We start from the raw sequence: 26147 nt of genomic DNA on the forward strand, positions 1-26147 counted from the left end.
CCAAATACTCTGAAGTAACTGACATTTGGCTTCTTGCCAGTAAGGAGCTCATATGATGTCTTGTTTAGAAGCTTGTGAAGATAAACACGATTGATTGTATGGCATGCAGTATCAATGGCTTCAGGCCAGAATTTTCTTGGAGTCTTGTATTCATCTAGCATCGTTCGGGCCATCTCAATGAGTGTTCTGTTCTTGCGTTCGACGACGCCATTCTGCTGTGGCGTGTATGGGTTTGAGAATTCATGTGTGATGCCGTAGGTATCAAGATATGTATCAAGGCTAGTGTTCTTGAATTCAGTGCCATTGTCACTTCTGATGTGCTTTATCTTGGCGCCATAGTTGTTCATTGCTCGATTGGCGAAGCGTCTGAAGACATCCTGCACTTCAGTCTTGTAGAGGATTATGTGCACCCAAGTATATCTAGAATAATCATCAACAATGACAAAGCCATAGAGACAAGAAGTAGTAGTGAGAGTTGAGTAATGAGTGGGACCGAAAAGATCCATGTGGAGCAGTTTGAAGGGTCGAGTAGTTGTCATGATTGTCTTCGAGGGATGTTTGGCCCTCGTCATCTTCCCTGCTTCACAGTCACCGCATAAGTGATCATTCTTGAACTTGACGCCCTCGATGCCTATGATATGCTTCTTCTTTGCAAGGGTGTGGAGGTTCCTCATGCCAGCATGCCCAAGCCTCCGATGCCAGAGCCAGCATTCTGAAGCTTTTGCTAGAAGACATACGGCAAGCTGTGGTCCTGCTGAGAAATCTACCACGTACAAATCATCTTTCCTATACCCTTCAAACACTAGAGACTTGTCAGATTCCATTAGAACAAGGCAATGATATTTTCCAAATATTATGATCATGTTCAAATCGCAAAGCATTGAGACAGACATTAAGTTGAAGCCAAGGGATTCAACAAGCATGACTTTATCCATGTGTTGATCCTTTGAGATTGCAACTCTACCTAGACCCAATACCTTACTTTTACCAGTGTCAGCAAATGTGATGTGGCTCTTGTCGGATGGACGTAAGGTTGAGTCCATAAGAAGGCTTCTTTTGCCAGTCATGTGGTTGGTACACCCACTATCAATAATCCATTCTGAAGACGCTGGTGTCGTACCCTACAGTGCAGTTAGGGGGATAGGCTTCACGAAGAGAATTTTGAAGCAAAAACATTTGACAAACCAGTGGGTTATGAAAGCTTAGATCCAGATTAGGACTGATAGGGAGAGTAGCAAGCGATTCAGGAACGAAGTACATAGTAAGACCATTCGGGCATTTGATCTTGCGCCCCACAAGATGTTTAAGGTCCCCAGCAATAGCGTCAGACGATTTTGGTTTTCTGCTGGAGACCTTTCCCTGCAAAAGAGAGTTAAGCCTTCTTAGCCACCCACATCTTCAAGGGTGGCTTGGAAGCAATAAGTCTAAGTGCAGCGTCTGAGAACTTTGGCTTTGGAGATCTAGCAAAAAGTCTTGCAGGCGGACAATAGTACTCATAAGAATAAGCAGAATAGTTCTTGGTCTTATGAACATGGCGGTTTGATGAACCGCGCTCATATTCATAGGCCTGATTATGGTTTCCCTGCAAAACATTTGCATTAGTGCGACTCAGGTGAGTCCTCTGTCTATATGAAGCCTTTGGGCCGTATGAAGCCTGTGGTCTGGGGTTAGTCTTCTTCATCTGTGGTGTCATGATAACATTCACAGGAAGATTTTCCAAACACCTTTTGGGCACCCAGATCTTCTTCATAGGCGGTCCATTCCTGCAGTTAATACCAATGTACCTGGCAAACACTTCACCATTCTGATTCTTAAACAGTTCATAGTTTGCATCAAAGGATTCATCAATGACAATGGGGTTAGCACAAGTGAAGCCAGACAGATTGGATGGATCTGCTGAAGGTTCCTTTGCAGCAACCCATGTGGTTTTGGGGTACTGTTCAGGTTTCCAGTAAGAGCCATCAGCATTCATTTTCCTTATGAACCCAACACCCTCTTTCCTCGGGTTTCGGTTCAGAATCTGCCTTTTGAGGAGATCACATAGTGTCTGATGCCCTTTGAGACTTTTGTACATCCCTGTTTCAAGCAGTGTCTTCAACCTAGCATTCTCATCAGCAATAGCAGTGCTGTCCTCAGCAGAGGGGTTAGTTACCACATCAACAGTTGAAGATATTGCAACAGTAGCAGGAGTAGAACATTCAGCAACAGAAGTAGCGTTATCACGCTCAATGCATTTAAGACATGGTGGTTCAAATCCTTCCTGAGCGGAACTGATCTGTTCGGCGCGAAGTGACTAGTTTTCCTTTTGAAGATCTTCATGAGCCGCTCTCAATTTCTCAAGATCTTGCTTCCTTTGAAGATAATCATAGGAAAGCTTTTCATGAGTTGTTGAGAGCGTTTCATGACGACTTTCAAGTTCCTCATACTTAACGTGAAGATTTTTTATGTCTTCAATTAAGGACTCAGATCGAGTCATTTCAGCGCCCAACAGATCATCGCTTTTGTCAAATAGTTTTTTAATATGTTCCATGGCTTTCTGTTGTTCAGTTGCAATTTTAGCAAGTGTTTTTTAGCTGGGTCTTGAACCACAATCAGAGTCATCTTCACTAGATGTTTGATAGTGAGTAGTGCGTGTGTTTACCTTGGCACCGCGTGCCATGAAGCAGTAGGTAGGAGCAGAGTAGTCCTTGTCATTTGCATCGGTGTCGGTGGTGAAGTCATTGTCTTCAGTGTTGAAGATGGACTTGGCAACGTATGCTGTAGCCAGACTTGCAACACCAGAATTAGACTCCTCCTCAGACTCCACCTCCGCCTCCTCAGAAGCGGACTCCTCCTATGAATCCATTTCCTTGCCAACAAACGCACGTGCCTTGCCAGATGAGCTCTTCTTGTGTGATGAAGACTTTGAGGAAGACTTGGAAGAAGACTTTGAGTATTTCTTCTTCTTCTTGTCGTCAGAGTCATATTACTTGCTCTTCTTCTTCTTTTTGTTCTCATTGTCCCACTGCAGACACTCAGATATGAAGTGTCCAGTTTTCTTGCACTTGTGGCATGTTTTCTTCTTGTAGTCATGAGCAGAAGCTTCATCATTCCTTGAGCTTGATCATGAAGACTTTCTAAAGCCTTTCTTCTTGGTGAATTTTTGGAACTTCTTCACAAGCATAGAAAGTTCCTTTCCAATGTCTTCAGGATCATCAGAACTGCTGTCAGATTCTTCTTCAGATGAGGAGACAACTTTTGCCTTCAAGGCACGAATTCGCCCATAGTTTGGACCGTAGATATCTCTTTTCTCAGAAAGCTGAAACTCATGTGTGTTGAGCCTCTCAAGTATGTTGGACGGATCGAGTGTCTTGAAATCAGGTCGTTCTTGAATCATCAGGGCTAGGGTGTCAAACGAACTATCAAGTGATCTCAGTAGTGTCTTGACGACTTCATGCTTGGTGATCTCAGTAGCGCCAAGGGCTTGAAGCTCATTTGTGATTTTAGTGAGTCGATCAAACGTGAGCTGGACATTCTCATTGTCATTTCGCTTGAAGCGGTTGAAGAGGTTGCGAAGGACACTGATTCTCTGATCTCTCTAGGTTGAGACGCCTTCGTTGACCTTGGAGAGCCAGTCCCAGACCAGATTAGATGTTTCCACAACACTCACACGGCCATACTGTCCTTTGGTCAGATGACCACAGATGATGTTCTTGGCAGTAGAGTCCAGTTGAACGAACTTCTTGACATCAGCAGCAGTGACACCTTCTCCAGCCTTGGGAACGCCGTTCTTGACGACATACCATAGGTCGACGTCAATGGTTTCAAGATGCATGCGCATCTTATTCTTCCAGTAGGGACATTCAGTTCTATCAAAGACGGGGCACGCAGCGGAGACTTTAATTATCCCTGCAGTCAACATAGCTAAAACTCGAGGTGGTTAAACCGAATCACACAGAACAAGGAAGCACCTTGCTCTGATACCAATTGAAAGTGCGTTATATCGACTAGAGGGGGGGTGATTAGGCGATTTTTATGAAAGTCTTCAAAACGTGGAAGTTATGAAGACAAACAGTAGAAATAAACCTATTACCCTGCAGCGGAAGGTAGACTACACTAGGCAAGCCATAGTCAAGTATTCAATAGAGTAAAAGCACAATGACTAATAGTTGCAATGTAGTAAGGATCAGGTAGGAAGATATTATGAAGCCAAACAGAACAAGCAGTCACTCAGTGAAGATAAAAGATAGTGCAATCATACAATGACTTCACAAGGAGTAACAATACGTAAAGAGAAGGGAAGGATGAAACCAGTGACTCGTTGAAGACAATGATGTGTTGGACCAGTTCCAGTTGCTATGACAACTGTATGTCTGGTTAGGGCGGCTAGGTATTTAAACCTGAGGACACACAGTCCCAGACACCCAGTCCTGAACACGCAGCTCAGGACACCCAGTCCTCACCGTATTCCCCTTGAGCTAAGGTCACACAGACCTCGCCCAATCACTCTGGTAAGTCTTCAAGGAAGACTCCCAAACCTTCACAAACTTCGTTCACCGGCGATCCACAATGTCTCTTGGATGCTCAGAACGCGACGCCTAACCGGCTGGAGGATGCACAGTCCTCAAGTGTAATAAGTCTTCAGATCACACAGACAAGACGACTTAAGTGATGCCTAATTCTCTTTGGCTCTGGGTGGTTAGGGCTTTATCCTCGCAAGTAATTCTCTCTCTCAAAGGCTTCGAGGTGGGTTGCTCTTAAACGACAAAAGCCGTACTCTGAATCTAAGCAGCCAACCATTTATGGTTGTAGGGGGTGGGCTATTTATAGCCACTAGGCAACCCGACCTGATTTGTCCGAAATGACCCTGGGTCACTAAGGAACTGACACGTGTTCCAACGGTCAGATTTCAAACTCACACGACAACTTTACTTGGGCTGCAAGCAAAGCTGACTTGTCCGACTCTGGACAAGATTCGCTCTCATAGTCTTCACTCGAAGACATATGTTTTGTTTAAGCATCACTTCAGTCATTCTGACTGGTTCTCTTGGACCCCACTTAACAGTACGGTGGTTCCTATGACTCAACACAGAAGAAAAAGAGCTACGAAAGATCTAAGTCTTCGAGCTCCATAGGCTTCATGCGGTGTCTTCTCTTGTCATAGTCTTCAATGTGAATATCTTCATATACCACCTTTGACATCAATGTCTTCATACATTTTTAGGGGTCATCTCTGGTAGGAAAACCGAATCAATGAGGGACTTCTACCTGTGTTATCCTGCAATTCTCACAAACACAATAGTCCCTCAACTAGGTTTGTCGTCAATACTCCAAAACCAACTAGGGGCGGCACTAGATGCACTTACACAACCACACCTGGAAACTTAATATCTGTAGCAAAGTGTTTAGTAGCAAAGTAATATGATAGTGGTGATAACGGTAGCAAAAGGTAACAATAGTAAAAGTAATATTTTTGGTATTTTAAAGTGATGATAGAAATAGCAACGGAAAAGTAAATAAGCAAAGCACAATATATGGAAAGCTCGTAGGCAATGGATCGGTGATGGAGAATTATGTCGGATGTGGTTCATCATGTAACAGTCATAGCCTAGGGTGACACGAAACTAGCTCCAGTTCATTGATATAATGTAGGCATGTATTCCGAATATAGTCATGCGTGCTTATGGAAAAGAACTTGCAGGACATCTTTTGTCCTACCCTCCCGTGGCAGCAAGGTCCTTACGGAAACTAAGGGATATTAAGGCCTCCTTTTAATAGAGAACCGGAACAAAGCATTAACACATAGTGAATACATGAACTCCTCAAACAACGGTGATCACCGGTAAGTATCCCGATTATTGTCACTTCGGGGTTAACGGATCATAACACATAATAGGTGACTATAGACTTGCAAGATAGGATCAAGAACACTCATATATTGATGAAAACATAATAGGTTCAGATCTGAAATCATGGCACTCGGGCCCTAGTGACAAGCATTAAGCATAGCAAAGTCATAGCAACATCAATCTCAGAACATAGTGGACACTAGGGATCAAAGCCTAACAAAACTAACTCGATTACATGATAGATCCCATCCAACCCATCACCGTCTAGCAAGCCTATGATGGAATTACTCACGCACGGCGGTGAGCATCATGAAATTGGTGATGGAGGATGGTTGATGATGACGATGGCGACGGATTCCCCTCTCCGGAGCCCCGAACAGACTCCAGATCAACCCCCCCGAGAGGGTTTAGGGCTTAGCGGCGGCTCCGTATCGTAAAACACGATGATTTCTTCTCTCTGATTTTTTTCTCATTGAAACTCAATATATGGAGGTGGAGTTGGAGTCGGAGATGCAATAGGGGACCCACGAGGTAGGGGCGCGCCCTCCACTCTCGTGGCAAGACGGTGGGCCCCCTGGCCTTCATCTTTGGCGGGTATTTTTCTTATTTTCTGAAAAGTGTCTCCGTGAAGTTTCAGGTCTTTCCGAGAACGTTTGATCCTGCACATAAATAACATCATGGTAGTTCTGCTGAAAACAGCGTCAATCCGGGTTAGTTCCATTCAAATCATGCAAGTTAGAGTCCAAAACAAGGGCAAAAGTGTTTGGAAAAGTAGATACGTTGGAGACGTATCAACTCCCCCAAGCTTAAACCTTTGCTTGTCCTCAAGCAATTCAGTTGACAAACTGGAAGTGATAAAGAAAAACTTTTACAAACTCTGTTTGCTCTTGTTGTTGTAAATATGTAAAGCCAGCATTCAAGTTTTCAGCAAAGATTATAACTAACCACATTTGCAATAACACATAGGTCTCAAGTTTACTCATATCAATAGCATAATCAACTAGCGAGCCATAATAATAAAACTCGGCTGACAACACTTTCTCAAAACAATCATAATATGATATAACAAGGTGATATCTCGCTAGCCCTTTCTGAGACCGCAAAACATAAATGCAGAGCACCTTTAAAGACCAAGGACTGACTAGACATTGTAATTCATGGTAAAAGAGTTCCAGTCAAGTCATACCCAATGTAAACCACAGTAATGAATGCAAATGACAGCGGTGCTCTCCAACTGGTGCTTTTTAGTAAGAGGATGATGACCCAGCATAAAAGTAAATAGAGAGGCCCTTGGCAAAGGGAAGCATGGATTTGTAGAGGTGCCAGAGCTCGGTTTTGAAATAGAGGTGAATAATATTTTGAGCGGTATACTTTCATTGTCAACATAACAACCAAGAGATGGCGATATCTTCCATGCTACACACATTATAGGCGGTTCCCAAACAGAATGGTAAAGTTTATGCTCCCCCTTCCACCACAAGCATCAATCCATGGCTTGCTCAAAACAACGAGTGCCTCCAACTAACAAGAGTCCCAGGGGGAGTTTTGTTTGCAATTATTTTGATTTAGTTTGCATAAAGCATGACACTGGGCATCCCGGTGACCAGCCATTTATCTCGTGAGTGAGGAGCGGAGTCCACTCCTCTTGAGAATAACCCGCCTAACATGGAAGATACAGACAGCCCTAGTTGATACATGAGCTATTCGAGCACACAAAATAGGATATTTATTTGAAGGTTTAGAGTTTGGCACATACAAATTTACTTGGAACAGCAGGTAGATACCGTATATAGGTAGGTATAGTGGACTCATGTGGAATAACTTTGGGGTTTAAGGAGTTTGGATGCACAAGCAGTCTTCCCGCTTAGTACAGGTGAAGGCTAGCAAAAGACTGGGAAGCGACCAGCTGGAGAGCGACAACAGTCATGAACATGCATTAAAATTAATCAACACTGAATACAAGCATGAGTAGGATATAATCCACCATGCACATAAGTATCGTGAAGGCTATGTTGATTTTGTTTCAACTACACATGTGAACATGTGCCAAGTCAAGTCACTTAAATCATTCAGAGGAGGATACCACCCTATCATACCACATCATAACCATCTCAATAGCATGTTGGCACGCAAGGTAAACCATTATTACTCATAGCTAATCAAGCATGGCACAAGAAACTATGATCTTTAGTTGTCATTGCAAACATGTTTATTCATAATAGGCTGAATCAGGAACGATGAACTAATCATATTTACAAAAACAAAAGAGGTCGAGTTACTACCAGCTTTTCTCATCTCAGCCAGTCCATCATATATCATCATAATTGCCTTTCACTTGCACGACCGAACGATGTGAATAATAATAATAGTGCACGTGCATTGGACTAAGCTGGAATCTGCAAGCATTCAATAAACAGGAGAAGACAAGGCAATATGGGCTCTTTTGTCAGATCAACATTTATGCATATAAGAGCCACTTCAACAATTTAATCATGGTCTTCTCCTATCGACCCCCAAAGAAAAGAAAAGAAATAAAACTATTTACACGGGAAAGCTCCCAACAAGCAAAAGAAGAACAGAAAATCTTTTTGGGTTTTCTTTTTAATTACTACTACACGCATAGAATTTAAACTAACTAAAAGTTACAACTAATTTTTTTTTGTTTTTTCTTAAGGTTTATTGAACACACAAGAAGAAGGCATAAAAAGGAAATTAAACTAGCATGGATGATACAATGAAAAAGTATGAACACCGACATCTAGCAATGAGTGTGTGAGCATAAATGTAATGTCGGTGGGAAATACGTACTCCCCCAAGCTTAGGCTTTTGGCCTAAGTTGGTCTATGGCCACGGCTGGCCTGGCGGATATCCATAATAATAGTTGTTGGGGTCGTATAGTGATGCAACAGCTATCGCCTGCTGAGCTGCAGCGTGGCGACGAGCGGCCTCCTCTCTCCTCTCGTACTCATCTGCCTCCTCTCTGGTAATAGTATACACTACAAAAAAAGACACATCCGTAACATTTTGGGCCGAACGAAATTTTTTTCTGTCATACATATGACACTTCTATGACGATAATTGTGACAAAACCCGGTATCATCATAGATGTGGTGGGCTCCTACTTCTATGACAAAAAATCATAACAGAAAATGGGTGTTTCGTCCTGGGCGGGCTGGAGACGCAGCTGCATGACATTCTTTGGGTCGTCCATGACGGAAAAAACCATGGTAGAAGCAAGGGGGGGATTTCGGGGAGTTCCCGATTACGGTGGGAGGTCGGGGGCCGAGCGATGCACGTTTCTCTCATACACGTACGTGCATGTGTGCGAGGCGTTGGCTCTAACTGAACCCGAGCGAGGCGTTGGGCTCTAACTGAACCCGAGCGATTGCACTGCAGGCTATGCATTACTAAACCCGAGCGATCGATCAATGGCTGTTAACTGAACCCGATCGAGCAATTCCTTCGCTACTGCTACTAACTGAAGCCGATCGATGGGATGAACAGTGAGCATTGCGGGGGGGTTTGGATGAACAGTGAGGGGTGGCGTTGCCTCTGGATGAACAGGACCCCATGGTGTGGTGGAGGGCTGGATAAACAGTAGACGGTGGAGGGGTGCCCGTGGAGGGGTGGATGAATAGGACCCCGTGGTGTGGAGGGCTGGATGAACAGTAGACGGTGGAGGGGTGGTTGAACAGGACCCCGTGGTGTGGAGGGCTGGATGAACAGTAGATGGTGGAGGGGTTCCCGTGGAGGGGTGGTTGAACAGGACCCCGTGGTGTGGAGGGCTGGATGAACAGTAGATGATGGAGGGGTGGTTGAACAGTAGCCGGTGGAGTAGCGCGCAGTGGAGGCTGGATGAACAGGAGCCCGTGGAGGTTGGAGGAGGTCGACGGTGGAGATGAACAGTATCCCGTGGAGTCCCATTTTGCGGGACGCCACACCCCTCCCGATGAACAGGACCCCCGTTTCGACCGTAGCGCTCCAACACAAGTCTATTTCGTCTGTTTTGCGGTACGCCACACCCCTCCCGATCAACAGGACCCCCGTTTCGACCGTAGGAGGTCCGTTTCCTCCGTTTTGCGGTACGCCAGACCCCTCCCGATCAACAGGACCCCCGTTTCGACCGTAGGAGGTCCGTTTCCTCCGTTTTGCGGTACGCCAGACCCCTCCCGATGAACAGGATCCCGTTTCGAACGTGGTCGGTCGAACACAAGGCCGTTTCCTCTGTTCTGCGGTACACCAGGCCTCGTTTCCATCGCCTGTTCCGTCCAAGCCCTCCCAATGAACACAACGCATTCCGTTGCCTCCCCATGAACACGACACATTCTGTTGCCTCCCCATGAACACGACGCATTCCGTTGCCTCCCCATGAACACGACGATGACGCTGTTTCTCCGTTCCGACCCAGCCATGTACACGAGCCCTAGCCGTACGTATGCACGAGTAGGCGTTCGAGACCCCGCCCGTATGTACACACACGTGGCCGTATTTTCTTTCTTGCACCTTGGCCGTTGTACGTACGTGTAAATGCTGCGTGCGCGCCTCTACTACGACACGTGCGCGCCTCTACTATGACACGTGCACGCCTCTACATCGACCAGTATGTACGTACACGTTCGTGACCAGAATGACAATGCTACGTACGCTTCGACTAGGTGGGTCCCGACTGTCAGGCACTTCCTTGCCTGCGAAGATGTAGCTGGTCGGTCCCAGCAGTCAGGGGGCGAATCATTTTTTTGCCCGGACGCACTTCCTTGCGTGCGAAGATGTAGCTGGTGGGTCCCAGCAGTCAGGGGGAAACATTTTTTCGCGAAATACAGTGGCCCGTCCAGTGGGTCCTAGCTGTCAGGTGGAGGAATCATTATTTTCTGCGTAATAAGGAGGCACTTCCTTGCTGCGGCCGTGGACCCAGCTGTCAGCCTCTCCACGTACATTCCACGTCCGATGGAAGTCGTTCCTTGACCACGTTGACCACGCCGCGCCGAGAGCACCAGGGCGGTGGACGACGGCGAGGCCTAGGAAGGGGACGACACGGAGGCAGGGAAGACTCAGCAGTTGTTTCCCACGCGGAGGGGAGTATGACTGTACGAGGGTTTAGTGGTTCGTCTGCCGTCGCCAGAGAATAACAGCAGGTGTGGGTGAGTAGAAGGATAGCTAGGCCAGCGATGGGAATACGGTCGGGCGGTGAGGCCTGCGTGGCAGCACAACCGACCGCGAGGAGGAGGGAGCAGGCAGTCCTGCCGGCGCTTGTTTGAGCGGCTGGAGCAGGAAGAGTAGAGATTGAAGAAGCACAACGGCTGTTGGATGGACATCCAACAGTCAGTGCTTGTGCGTCAACTTTTTTTAGGAAAGCCTCAAATCTGTGGAAAACAGCATACAGCCCATCTGCCATTATTTCTAATAATTTACAGCCCATTTGCTAATTCTTAAGGTTTTTTTGGAGCCCATATTATTTTTGTTAGCATTACAACCCATATTGTGGCAACGGTTCAAAAATTATATGAAATTTTCAATATTTTGGTGTAGTCCGAACTGTTTTTAATCCCGAAATTTCGACTCACATTCAAACTGATTATAAAAATAAATGTATATCAATATAAAATCCAACAAATTCTCCATGCATAAAAATTAATGTAATTTAAAATCTTGAAATAAAAAAAGATATTTGAAACTAATTGCCGGTTTGATGTGTTTTAAAAATGTACAACTCATTTGTCATTACTGATGGGCCATTTTCTCGGCCAGCCGAGTGAAAGCTCTCCTCGTCTTGAAAGATTTGCAGCCGAACAGGCCTGACAAAGCGACTTACTTGGCAAATCACAAAAAAACTGGCTGTGGCCGTGGACCCAGCTATCAGCCTCTCCACGTACAGTACTCTTCCGATGGAAGTCGTTCCTTGACCACGTTGACCACGCCGCGCGGAGAGCACCACGGCGGTGGATGACGGTGAGGCCTAGGAAGGGGACGACATGGCAGTGGAAGCCCGCGCGGAGAGGACTACGAGGGTTCACTGGTTCGGCTGCGGTGTGAGGCTGCCGTCGCCGCAGGGCCTGGCCAGCGGTGGGAATAGTAGGGGGCAGTGAGGCCTCTACGGCAGCACAGCCGGCCACGGGAGGCAGGAGCATGCGGCACGAGCGGCGCTACTTTAGGCGGCTGGAGCAAGAAGACCAGAGGTTGAAGAAGCACTATGGCCGTTGGATGGACATCACACGGTCACTGGAGCTAGAATCGTTCATATTGACTAAGTTGACAAATCCCTTCGTCCCCGTCAACTTAGTAGGCCCACAAGTCAGCCTCCCAGCAAGGTGGGTCCCAGCTAGCCGGGGGAGTATTCATTTTTTGTGCGTAATAAGGAGGGAATTCCGGTGGGTCCGAGCTGACAGCGGGGGGAACGTTTTTTTCACGAAATATGGTGGCCCGTCTGGTGGGTCCCAGCAGTCAGGGGGAAACAATTTTTTTCGCAAAATACTGGTGGCCCGTCCGGTGGGTCCCCGCTGTTAGGTGGAGGAATAATTATTTTCCGCGTAATAAGGAGGCACTTCCTTGCGGCTGCCGTGGACCCAGATGTCATCCTCTCCACGTACAGTACTCTTTCGATGGAAGTCGGTCGTTGACCACGTTGACCACGCCGTGCCGAGAGCACCAGGGCGGTGGACAACGGCGAGAACTAGGAAGGGGACGACTCGGAGCCGGGGAAGACGCAGCAGTGGATGCCCACGCGAAGAGGAGTACGAGGGTTCACTGGTTCGGCTGCGGTGTGAGGCTGTTGCCGCCGCAGAATAACAGGGGGTGTGGGTGAGTAGAGGGATGGCCTGGCCAGCGGTGGGAGTAGTAGGGGGCTGTGCCTCCGCGGCATCATAGCCGGCCACGGGAGGCAGGAGCACGCGGCACGACCGGCGCTGGTTTGGGCGGCTGGAGCAAGAAGACCAAAGGTTGAAGAAGCACTACGGCCATTGGATGAACATCGTACGGTAACAGGAGCTAGAATCATTTATATTGACTAAGTTGACAAAGCCCTCCGTCCCTGTCAACTTGGTAGGCCCACAAGTCAGCCTCCCACTATGCTCGGTTCCAGCTGGCAAGGGGAATATTCATTTTTTTGTGCGTAATAAGGAGGCACTTCCTTGCGTGCGAACATAGTTGGTGGGTCCGACATGTCAGCGGGGGGCACTTTATTTCGCGAAATACAAAGGCCCTTCCGGTGGGTCCTAGATGTCAGGTGGAGGAATCATTTTTTTGTGCGTAATAAGGAGGCATTTCCTTGTGTGCGGCCGTGGACCCAGCTGTCAGCCTCTCCACGCACAGTCTACTTCTGATGGTGTCGTTCGTTGACCACGCCGCACCGAGCGCATCCAAGGTGGTGGACGACGGCGAGGCCCCGGACAGCAACGAGCCGGAGATGGGAAAACGCGGGAGTAGAGTCGCAAACAGAGAGGTGTACGAGGGTTAACTGGTTCTAGTGCGGTGTGGTTCGGCAGTCGGTGGAGAAGAATAGGAGGTGTGGAGGGGTGGAGGGATGGCCTGGCTAACGGTGGAGTAGCGCTTCATAGCGAAGCGTGCTAAGCAGAGCTGCTAGCAGCAGGAGGTGGGGGGTGGTCCCGGCGGCGCTGGAGGAAGAAGACAAGAAATTCAAGATGGATGCCGGTCGTTGGATGTAAATCCAACGGCTAACATGTCAGAATCATTTGTTGACTAAATTGACAACGACTTGCATTGGCTTCGACCTATTGGTCCACATTTCAGCCTCCAAAAATGTGGCACGTATTCAACTCATTTTTTCAGAATTTACAGTCTTTTTTTGCGTGGTAGAATTTACAGTCAATTTGATCTTTTTTTTGAATTACAGCCATTAGCTGGGCTGGGTGAACAAATAATGTAGCGTCCATGCGGCCCGTTTATTTTATTTCCTAAAAAATTACAGGCCATTTGCACTTTCTCGAAATACACGATTTTGCTGGGCTGATTCTAATTATAATGTTGGGCTGGGCCAGCAATGTTATCAAAAAATAAAAAGGGGCTGAGCATTTTGTTATAAATATATTTAAATAATAAGTGATATTATTACATTCGCCCTTAAATTTTACCAAGCTTTTGTACACAATCACTAGGATTTTCGTGCCAAAACAATCCAGGATTTTATTTGTTAAGAAATTATTTTTATAAGTTAATAAGATGTGGGATATTGTTTTCTTACATATGTAAGTATCTGTTAAATATATGATGACAATAAAAATAATATATAATAACATATAAAATAATTTTTTTTAGAAAAACAGGGAGCATCTCCTCGGTTCCATTGCTGAGAACGAAACCACAACATATTCTGATACAGCAGCTCAAAGAGCAGTTCGAAAGCAAAGGTAGAAAAGCTACAAACTAGGGGGGTGGATGAACAAGTTCTCTGAATAACACAAATCACCCTAGCGGTGCTAAAGGCAGAGCGGATAGAGCACTCAAATGACACAAGGAGGGTCCAGCGAAGCCTTCATGGTCTTCAGTCGAGGGGCCGTGTCAGCCTGCGGCGACCAGTAAGCAAGCGGACACACCGGGCTGGAAGGCGTAGCATGGTGGATGTCCCTCTTTTTCGGCGCCAGGTGCCCATCATCTTCATCAGATATCTTGAGATGAGCCCACGGGTCCAGCCCCAGAGCAGGTCGAGCCTTGTTCAGCCACAAGTGATCGCCAACGGTTTCTGGAGGGATGTTGTTAGGGTTTCCACGAAGCTCATCAACTTGTCCTTGTCCGATCCGGAGGTGAGAATCGCCCAGTTCCTCACCATGTTCCTGATCAACCTCAAGACCCGCGGAATGGAAATCCAGGAGGTGTTACTGAAAATCATAGCATTTTTATATTTCCAGAGGCACCAAAGGACAGCTGAGCTAACAGTGTTTAAAACTGAGCACTTTTTGGTAGCAATCCAGAATCTGGCAACAGATTCGAAGGATGAGCCAATCTGATTAGAGAAATATTCCTCAATGTGGGCCCAGAGATGTTTAGCAACTATACATTCAAAAAATAGGTGAGAACAAGACTCTTGTTCCAAGCAGTAAACACAATCAAGGGGTTTGATGATGTGTCTCTTCCTAAGGTTATCCCTAGTCATCAATTTGTTTTTGGAGAGAAGCTAGAGAAATACATGAATTTTAGGGGGGACTCTCAATTTCCAGACAACATGGATAAACACGGGTTGAACCCCTCTAAAGTTGATAACATTATAGAGGGAGATGGAGGAATACTTCCCCTTATTGTCTAGCTGCCAAATCAGGGCATCCGTCTCGGCAGTAAAGGTAATGCTTTTGGCAATTTCCTCCAACTGGAACCATTGTTCCATGAGACTATCACTAAAGTTCCTTCTAAAAGAGTGTTTCAGGCATTGACCGTCCCAAACTTCATTGACACTTTTGTTAAGCTCATTGCGGACAGAGTAAATAGGCCAAAATTGGACTGCTAGTGGGGATGTGCCAAACCAAGTATCTTCCCAGAACCTGGTTCTGCTCCCATCCCCTATGTTCCATATGTAGCCAAATTTCACAGCATGCATAATAGATTTTTAATCCTTTCCATAATCTAGAGGTCTTAGGGTTGGAGGAAGGGACAAAAATATTAGGTTTATTTCCTAGGTATTTATGGGCAATAAGAAGCTTCCAGGGTTTCAGGTCTTCCTCATAGAATCTTGTAATCCAAGACCCTAGAAGACAGATGTTAATTTCTTGGAGGTTAGGTATGCCTAGGCCTCCAAAATCTTTTTTCATAGAGACTAGGGCCCAATTAGCAAGGTGTAGCTTCCTATTTCCCTCAAAATCATTCTAGAAGCAATGAGACATCTGAGAATTGATGAGGTTCACTGCCCATTTAGGGAACTTGAAGAAGGAGAGGAGATACACTGGAATGCTAGCCAAACAAGCTTGTATGAGGATCAATCTACCTCTGTAAGAGAGAAGTTTGCCCCTCCACCCAGCAATCCTTTTAATGATTTTATCCAGAAGGGGTTGGATATCCTCTCTCCTCAGTTTATCATAGTGGAGAGGGATACCTAGGTACTTAATGGGGAAGTTACCTTTATTACAGACTAGAATAGAGAGGAAGTCAGCTAACTCCTGATCATCCATGTTGATAGGGATGAGTTCACTTTTAGAGTAGTTGATTCTCATGCCTGAGACTTGTTCAAACTAGGTTAGAACAGTTTTCAGATTGCTAGCATGTGTGGAGTCATTGTCTAAGAAAAGGATGGTATCATCTGCATATTGAAGGCAGATGATGCCATCAGGGCAGACCTCAGGACAGAGCCCTGCAATCAGACTATGATCAGCAGCTTTGCTCAGCATTTTAGTAAGAACAAAAGCTGGGAGATGGGGTCACCTTGCCTAAGGCCTTTACCAGCAAGGAAAAAATCACTTTCACAGTTATTTAACTTGACCCCAACAGACCCCCCATGAGTAAGTTGCTGGATCCAACTCTCCTCTATGAAAGGCTTGGAAAAGATCTAAGAGATCATTTTTCACCAAGTCCCAAAAATGTTGGTAAAACAAGAAGGGAATCCCATCAGGACCAGGAGCCCCATCAGGATAAGAGCTAAAAATGGCTTACTTCACCTCTGTCTCTGAAAAAGGGGCTTCTAGCAGCTCATTTTTAGCAGGAGAGACTTTTTCAGAAGCAGAGAAAAAATTGTTTTGTAGAGAGAACCCAGAAGGGTTTTCTTTCTTAAGCAGGTCTTTGTAGAAGTCAGTAGCCACTTTCAGCATCTCATCTACCTCAGTAACAGGGCCATTAGGGCCATCAAGGGAGTGAATGAGGGTTTTCCTCCTCCTCTGGTTAGCTACTGCATGGAAGTAAGCAGTATTTCTATCACCCTCCTTAATGTTCCTATCTCTAAACCTTTGTTTGGCTTTGATTTCTTCTTGAAGCCAAATTTTCTTGAGCTCTCCATGGACGAAGTTTAATCTATTAGTCTCAGCCTCAGAGAGGTCAGTGGTTTCTGCCTTAATATCTAGAGAATCAAACTCAAGGAGGAGAAGCCTTTTGTATCTTCTAATATTAGCTTCCTCATTGGAGTTCCACCCTTTGGTAGTTCTTCTAAATCTCCTGATTTTGATCTGCCAATTTTCTAGGGGGCAGCTGCTCCCAGTAGGCTCATTCCAGATTTTCCTGACTAGCTCAGTAAAATCTTCTCTAAGCAACCACCACTTTTCAAATTTAAAACTATTGATCTTTGGATTTTGGTTAAGACCAGAGTCCCAGAGCAAAGGAGTGTGGTCACTACCACATCTGGGCAGAGCTCTACAGCTAGAAAGGGGAAAGAAACTATCTAATTCTGTGTCACGGAAAATTCTGTCAATGGTGGACATAATCCTGGAGCAGCACTTCCAACATATCTAGCAGGACTGTGGGTTTTCCTTCTGACAGGGCAATTCTCAACTTTATGGGTAACCATTTTGCAGATAAAACAACTCTTGGGCTTGACACATTTATCCAAATGATGCCCTGGTTCCCCACACTTGTAGCAGATCACCTCAGAGTATGCCATAAGGCCTGAAGCAGGGGCAGGAGCAGTTTTCTAGATGTCCTATCTCTTCTTTTGCTGATTCTTGCCTTGAGATTTCCCACTGATCTGAGAGTCAGAACCACCAGCAGATTGATCTTGGGCAATTACAGGAGCCTGCCCAGATTGTGCCCCCATTTGGGGCGGAGGTGGGCCGTATCACTGCCCAACCGGCGCTCCCCCCCATTGTGATAGGGGAAATTCATCGGAGTTCCTGGTTCCTTCTCATCCTCCAGCAAGATGTTGTCTCTCAGGAAGCAGAAATAACCACCAGACAGCTCAATTGAAGTATATTGCAAGCCTAATTTCAATCTTCTACAGGTTTGGGGAAGAGGTAAGGTAGGGGATCCACCTGCTCCGGCTCCGGTGGCGTGCTGGTGGGCAGGAGTCCAGTCAAGCATTCCCATCTCGCAGCATGGCATGGATCTCTTGAATTCACTTCTCCTTTCGCCCATCGAACGAACGCAATCGGCGGCTCACTGGGGTGGGGCATCATGTTCTTCTCCGAGAAATCTCCTTCGAAGTAGATCCACAGGGCTAGATTCAGCAGCTCCCAATCCACATGATCCTTGCACATCCGAGCATACCTGCGCGAGTGAGAGAACGGATTTGGTCCCTCCTCGGCTTCCTCCCTCGCAGCTTCCTCTTCTGCTTCCCTCCATTCACGCGTGCACTGGGTCCAGGAGAGAGCGTCGCCATGCATCCGCATCGCCCGCTCCCTCCATCTCCTCCCTCGAGTCTCCCGCAACACCGCCGGTGCGACGGAGTCGAGCGGCTGGAGCATCCACGGGAAGGCTTTGTAGACATGTGGGAGATGCATCTTGTACATCTGCCTGTCTTCCAGCCATTCCCCCATGGATATGGCCGATGACTCCATGGGGCGCGCGAGCGGACTTACTGAGGGGGGCAGGCGCGCCCGGAGTCAGGAGGCGGGGGGTGGCGGCGAGATCTATTTGCCAATTACTCCCTCCTTTTCGGTTTATAGGGCTCAATTCAAAAATCTCACCAACCAAGGTAGATGATGAATGGTGGAATACTTTTTGTAGTTTGCAAAAGCACCTAATTAATGCACTTGTTTTCCTCAAAAAATTATGTTTATCAATGCATAAATTGCAATGCATGCATGCATAAAGTACATGCATTGGTCAATTTTCTCTTAATACTTGCATGCAATGATTTAATGCACCTTGGAATCTGAACATGTGATGGAAAACAACCAAATTGAACCTTATAAAATGGAAAAGCTAAAATTTTGAGATAAGCCCTATAAACCGAAAAGGAGGGAGTATGTGAACTAAACAGTCAACATATAAAATAATTTAAATATATATAATATAGTTAGAAGGGAAACATAAGTTGGACCTGGCGTTCCTATTCTTATATAGAAAAATAGAACAGACCTCTGCGTTTTCTTCAAAAAAATACATAAATTGGGCTACCAAAAATAAAACCTCGGATGGGAGGTCCATAGGCCGGTCAATACATGACGGCCCTAAGAAAATACAAACAGGTCTATGGACCTCCCATCCGAGGTCATGGGTTGTGCATGTTAAAAATGAAAGCCTAGACGGGGAAGCCCAAAACCACGTCCAACACTTGCCAAAACTTCGTCCCTCGTTTTCTCTGTGTTTCGCACACTTGACATTGTGTGGGCATTTTGACTGTGCATCATATGAAGATGTGCTATGCATGAATGTTGATCAGCATGATGTTAACTGGCTGGTAGTTCCATTTTCGACCATGAATAAAACTTCCAACATGATGCTAACCCTGTTTGAAAAGGCCGTGTTAATATAAATGCTATGCCTCTGAAAGTTGCAGTTTCTTATCTGAAACTGAACTTGTAGTTTCTTATCTAAAACTGAAACTTGCAGTTTCTTCTCTGAGAATCACATTGTCTGCACTTTTATACTCCTATGAAACTACATTTTTTTAAGTGCTAAAAATAGATCACTAGAATTCATAAAATACTTTATATGCTCAATACTACAAATATGAAATTCAAAAGACATTCATATCTGAAAGTACTCTCAAAATACACAACACAAAACACAATTCACAACCTACAAATACTGACAACCCTAAGCTCCTCCTGACAATTCACAACCTGCCCGACTATTGGGCTGGGGGGGCAGCCCCCTCCTATTCCTCGGCGGCAGACATCCGTCCCGTGAGACGATGTGAACGGCGAGGGAGACGATGGCGGGGAAGCATCGTCGGGCCAACTGCTTTTCTCCTCTTGTAGTTGGGTTTGGTCGACGAAGACTCCATCGGCTCGCTCTGGCAGGACACCCTCACAAACGGCACCCTGTAGATGCTCGATCCTTCAATCTCTGGTGGATGCTCCATCTGGGATCGATACTCCCACCACCGCTCCCTCACGATCGGATTCGGTGAATCTATTTGCTCCATGGCCCAGAGGAGCAGCTCTATGTACTCCGGCGCGACTCCCTCCGGGAGTATCGCCGCCTTTTCGCTCTGTTGCAGATATTTGGCCATGGATGTCGCCGTCGCCGCTAGTTGGTCCTTGTTGTCAAACCAAGACTGTATCTCCAACATCCTAGCTAGCTTCACAGGGTCGCCGTCTGCGATCCTCGCGTATCGGTTGTACTCCTCCATCGATCTACTTCTCCACAGCACCTTCACTCGCCGGCGGTGGTTTTTGAATGGAAGAGGAGAGGAGCAGTGCTGGTTTTGGATTAGAACGGGAGAGGAGCGACGCTGGTTTTGGACTGGAACAGGAGAGGAGGGGCGGTGGTTTTGAAATGGAAGAGGAGAGGAGCGGCGTTGCATTTAGATTGGAACAGGAGAGGAGCGGCGGTGGTTTAAGAGGAGAAGAGCGGAAGAGCGACACTGGTCTTGGAAGTATTTTTTTTTGTTTCACGTATTTTGGGTCAAAGTTTGACCACGTACTGTATTTGACAAGCAAAATGTGAATGCATGTCACCAAAAATTGTATCGTTTGGTTCGTATCTAAATATACTTTCAAATTATACTCCCTCCATTTTTGTATACAAGGCCACAAACTCATATTACAGGTACCAAGGTAAAAATCAATGCTATGTTTAAGTCAATGTTGCAAGCTAGCTTGTCACCTTGATTGTCGTGTTAATTAATGTGGTTTTTCTCTCCCAAGCACAACAAGCCAACCCTCTTACTCCTCATTGGTTGATTAATGTTGGGAATGCAAGCTAACCTTCTCACTCCCGCATGCACACAAGGGATATTAATGTCCTCGGGTGCTAGTACGAGGCAAACGCCATCAATTTTGCCTCGATTAATGTTAGTGGCCTTGTATAGTTGCAAATTGTAATTTTGATAGTGGCCTTGTATACAATGTATAACATATATTTTATGTGCGAAAATCATGGTCAATTATGACCCAGAATAAAAGGGAGACTAGTTAATGTGGGGTCGCTTTCTTAATTGAAGGGTAAATTGATTTTGGTTTTGATCCAGTCAGAGCGTGCCGGCCCTCTCGTCCAATCCTAAATCGCTGCCGCACGCTCCTCTCCCTCTTCTCCATTGCAAAACCACCTCCTCTCCTCTCCATCATCTCCATTCCAAAACCACCGTCTCGTCTAGATGCTTTGCTCCATGGCGCGGGCGCAATCCATGGATACAAAATTAGTATACTGTATACTATTTAAAAGTCGAGGGCGGGGCTTTTCCTGCGCGGTAGGCCGTGGGGTAGTTCCTCCTAGTTGGTTCAACAGAGACGCGAGAAGACAAGGGAGTAGGCTGCTGCAAACGTAGGGCTGTGTGATTTGACAGCGAGTTACTGCTGGACAGGTGGGGCCCCATGATTTGACTTGCCATTATCATTTTAACTGCGGCGCCATGACCGGCGTGAGTCTCCCAGATTCCTGACCACCTCCATACAGGTGCCTCTCCCAATGCTCCACCATGTAGTAGAGGCTGGCTCTTGCATGAGAGCCCACTTCTCCACTTTTTCCTTGCATCTCTTTCCTCCACATATGCAAAAATGCCATGTAAAGCGCACTATTGTACTTACTTTTACTTGCTCCTACAGGTGCTTAAGCTTGCCACATAGGCATAAAGTCTGATGTGGCAAGTTAATCAAGAAGAAGAGACTAGTTTGGTGACCCAAGGAAGAAACGGTGCTAAGCACGTGTACCTAGGTGAAAAGACAATTTTGAGTCTATAGCTAATTAAATGAAGCAAACTTAGCAACACCATTTCATAGGAAGAGGTCACTCCTTGGCAAATGCAATAAATACACGCGCTTAGCACCGTTTCTTCTTGAGTACGAAGAAAGAGATAGAGAGGAGTAAAAAAATACACGTATAGCCAACCTTGTTGTAGTATGAGTGACTAAGTGATGACTATATGTATGACATGCCAACATCAGATAGCCCAACGCACCGTGTTAAATCTCCAAGGGCACGACCGCGCGAGCGACGCGACGGTCGTGGTAGGCGCGACCATGATACAGGCTGCTGGCAGCCCTTGGATCTGAGATCAAACGGTCGCATGCTAAGTTCTTGAAAATTTGCAGAATAACCCTCCAGGATAGGATATTCACCCATAGGTCTAGAATCACGCCATGCAACCGTTCGATCTCAGATCCAAGGGCTCTCGGAAGCTCGTATCATGAGAGAATTGAAAGGGCTAGTGATCGACTAGAGGGGGGGTGAATAGGCGATTTTTATGAAAGTCTTCAATACATGTAAGTTTCGAAGACAAACGATAGTAATAAACCTATTATCATGCAGCGGAAGGTAGACTATACTAGGCAAACCATAGTCACGTATTCAATGAAGTGAAAGCACAATGACTAATAGCAGCTAGGCAGTAAGGATCAGGTAGGAAGATATTGAGAAGCCAATCAGTACACGTAATCACTTAGTGAAGTCGAATGGTGATGCTATCGTACAATGACTTCACAAGAACCAACAGTAAGTAAAGGGAAGGGAAGGATGAAACCAGTGACTCGTTGAAGACAATGATTTGTTGGACCAGTTCCAGTTGCTGTGACAACTATACGTCTGGTTAGGGAGGCTGAGATTCAACTCAGAAGACCTCGTCTTCACCTTATTCCCCTTGAGCTAAGGACACCCAGTCCTCACCCAATCACTCTGGTAAGTCTTCAAGGTAGACTTCCAAACCTTCACAGACTTCGTTCACCGGCGATCCACAATGACTCTTGGATGCTTAGAACGCGACGCCTAACCGGCTGGAGGATTCACAGTCCTCAAGTGTAATAAGTCTTCAGATCACATAGACAAGAAGACTTAAGTGATGCCTAACACTCTTTGGCTCTGGGTGGTTAGGGATTTATCCTCTCAAGGAATTCTCTCTCAAAGGCTTCGAGGTGGGTTGCTCTCAAACGACAAAAGCCGTACTTTAACTCTGAGCAGCCAACTGTTTATGGTTGTAGGGGGTGGGCTATTTATAGCCACTAGGCAACCCGACCTGATTTGTCCGAAATGACCCTGGGTCACTAAGGAACTGACACATGTTCCAACGGTCAGATTTCAAACACACACGGCAACTTTACTTGGGCTACAAGCAAAGCTGACTTGTCCAACTCTGGACAAGATTCGCTCTCATAGTCTTCACTCGAAGACATAGGATTTTAGTTAAGCATCACTTCAGTCATTCTGACTGGTTCTCTTGGACCCCACTTAACAGTACGGTGGTTCCTATGACTCAACAAAGAAGAAAAAGAACTACGAAAGATCTAAGTCTTCGCGCTCCATAGTCTTCATGCTATGTCTTCTCTTGTCATAGTCTTCAATGTGAATGTCTTCACATACCACCTTTGACTTCAATGTCTTCATACATTTTTAGGGGTCATCTCTGGTAGGAAAACCGAATCAATGAGGGACTTCTACCTGTGTTATCCTGCAATTCTCACAAACACATTAGTCCCTCAACTAGGTTTGTCATCAATACTCCAAAACCAACTAGGGGTGGCACTAGATGCACTTACAATCTCCCCCTTTTTGGTGATTGATGACAAACTAGTTGAAGTTTTCAACGGGGAATATAATATGTGAAATTGTAAAGGATAAGGAATTGTCTTCATAAGTTGCAAGGGCTCCGCCTGAGGATGTGCATATAAGTAATTTGCTTTTGGAATGCAAATGCACATGGCAGGTTGTACTTGTGGAGATCCTCTTGAACTCATGATGACAATTCATCATGCATGAAAAGTATGTGAAGATAATGACATGCATAATGAAAAATGGACGTCTACAAAATGATCTAAGTGCGGAATTTATCGTCGCACATGCGGAATTTATCATTGCATCACAAAATAGCAAATAAGTAGCAGACGACCATCGAGTTTAAGTGTTACAACTCAAAGAACCAAATGTATCAAAACGAGAGTTGTAAACACTAGGCAAAACATAAAGTAACCGCCCATATGGACCCGCTTGAAGACTATCAAACTCATATGCTTCTCCCCCTTTTGTCAGTGAGGACCAAAAAGGTTTGAAGACATAGAGCATCTACTCATTCCCATGAAGAGTAGGTGAAGCAGCAAGGTCGTTGGTGGTGTTCGGCGGTGCAGAAGAACTTGGAGCAGTATCGATGCGTGCAGAAGTAGGGGGCGGTGAAGTGGCATCATCTTCGTCCTCGATCACTCTGGCATTCACAGTTGTCGCAGAGGAAGAGAACTCAGAGTCTTCAAGAGATGGAGTTCGTCACAGCACAGTCCTTCGGGGAGGTGTGGAGTCAAACTTGAAACGTTCAGAGAAGCCATCCTCTTGAAGATCATCCTTAGAACACATAAGCATCAGCCCTTTCCATGTACGCCGACAGGTTTCATGGGCAACAAAGGCATTCTTGGTGGCAAGATTGTGAATGCAGTTGACATCCACCAAGAGGCTTTGCATTTGACACTTCAGCCAGTCATGATGCCTATCTTGTTTCTGATGAAGAGCTACTAGAAGCTCTCTGTCATTGAGAACACGAGATCGCTTCTTGGGCCATTGGGCAATGGTGCTTTCAGTGGCTTCAGTGAGGGCACGATGAGGTGCACGTGTAGTACCAGCCAGAGGATAAACACGAGTGACTGCTTCAACTCCTTCAATGTTCTGAGAGAAACTTTGATGCTCCGCATTCTGAAGACTAAGAGGCTCCTTGGCAGGCTCTGGATAGATGGCTTCAACGGACATATCCACGTCAGGCAGAAAGATCCGATGATTGCGAGCAGAGGGCTGATATGAGATAGCTGAGTGGAGTTTGATCAGCCACATTATCCATGGAGCATAGAACTTCAAGCCGAAAAGATCAGATCCTGATGCAGCAAGTTGGCGGATGAAGAAGTATTATGCGTTGAAGCATTTGCCGTGAAGAATATAGAAGACCAAAGTCTTCATTGCACCTTCCAGATTTGCATGTGGAGAATGTCCTTTGATGGGCCAGAGAGTTCACCTTATAATGTGATAGATAGTCCGTGGCAGATACTCAAGGTCTTGAATAAAGAACTCCTTAGGATATGCAGCATCTGGAGGCAAAGGCTTCATCATACTGAGCATCTGACTCATGTTCGGTTCAGGCTTCTGAAAGATGCTCTCCATAGCTATTGGTCGGTGATGAAGGGCAACAATCCAACCTCTTTGAAGCAATCCAGAGCTTCTTCCAAGCAGGGCAGACCAGTTATTGCCTCGGTGTCAAGACGCATATGAGGGAAGATGCGACCTTGATTATACAGAATGCATGAGTAATTACTTCGCTGCGGATAGCTCCAGAACCGATCAGAAGATATTCTTTCCCTTGAGTAGGGGTTCTTGGAGCTATTGAAGAAGGTGTTGTCTGCTTTGAAGCCGTTGACATTAAAGGATCCAGGTGTTGATGCAGGACCTGGAAACCTGGGCAACCTTGGCATTGGCTTCTGTACCTGAGGCCTATGCTCAATATGATAGTCAAACTGAGGACCAGCAGCAGGCGCAGGAACAGGAGCAGTAGCATCATTGGCTTTGCTGACTTCTGGTTCATGGGTTGGTGTAGGCTCCACATTTGCTTCAGCCATGACAACGTCAGTGGCTTCATTCGTGTTGGTGGTGGCAGCCTCAAGATTTTCTACCTCCACTTGATGAGCTGGAGGGTCGGGCACAGACACGTTCTCCTCGAGAACAGCTTCTTCAGTAGTTGGGGGAGTAGGGGCATGTTCTTCTTCTTGGGTGTCGTCGGCTGATGCAGCCAGAATGTCTTCAGCAGCTTTAGCCTCAGACTCGAAGACTTGAGACCTTGGTCCTTTGCGAAGCCTGCGTAACGCTGGCGACGCCTTTGGATATGGAGTTGGCTGGGCCTCAAAGTCATCTTCTTCTTCTTGCCGGGGTGGTGTGACTTGTTGTTGTGGGTGATCAGCCCATGATGCATCCTGAGCAATTGGCGTCAGAGGACGACCAATGCTGATGAGTTCGCTGTGCGTAAGCACAGGCGATGATACCTGTTGGTGCTCGATCAGAGGAAGAACTACATCATCGTCAACATTGTCATGGTGACCAATGTCTTCAGCAGCGGTGGGATCAGCTGCTGGAATGTCTTCAGCTTCATGAGCCTCTGTGGAAGCAGGCTCATGGACAGTCAGTTGGCGCTCTTGATGTTCAGCGGCAGGGCGAACCATGGAGATAGGTTCAACAACTAAGGGCTCTGTGGGAGCAGCCCGATCCTTCTTGGTCTTGCGCTTCTTCTTGGAGGGAGCAGCAGCAGAGGCTTCAGGATGTTTCCTCTTTCTGGATTTAGCCTCAGCAGTCCTTGTCTTCTTCAGTTCTGAAGCGGTTGACTTGGCCTTTGGCTTCGAG

The sequence above is a fragment of the Triticum urartu genome, chromosome 3, assembly GCF_003073215.2.
Source record: "Triticum urartu cultivar G1812 chromosome 3, Tu2.1, whole genome shotgun sequence".
Classification (NCBI taxonomy): Eukaryota; Viridiplantae; Streptophyta; class Magnoliopsida; order Poales; family Poaceae; genus Triticum; species Triticum urartu.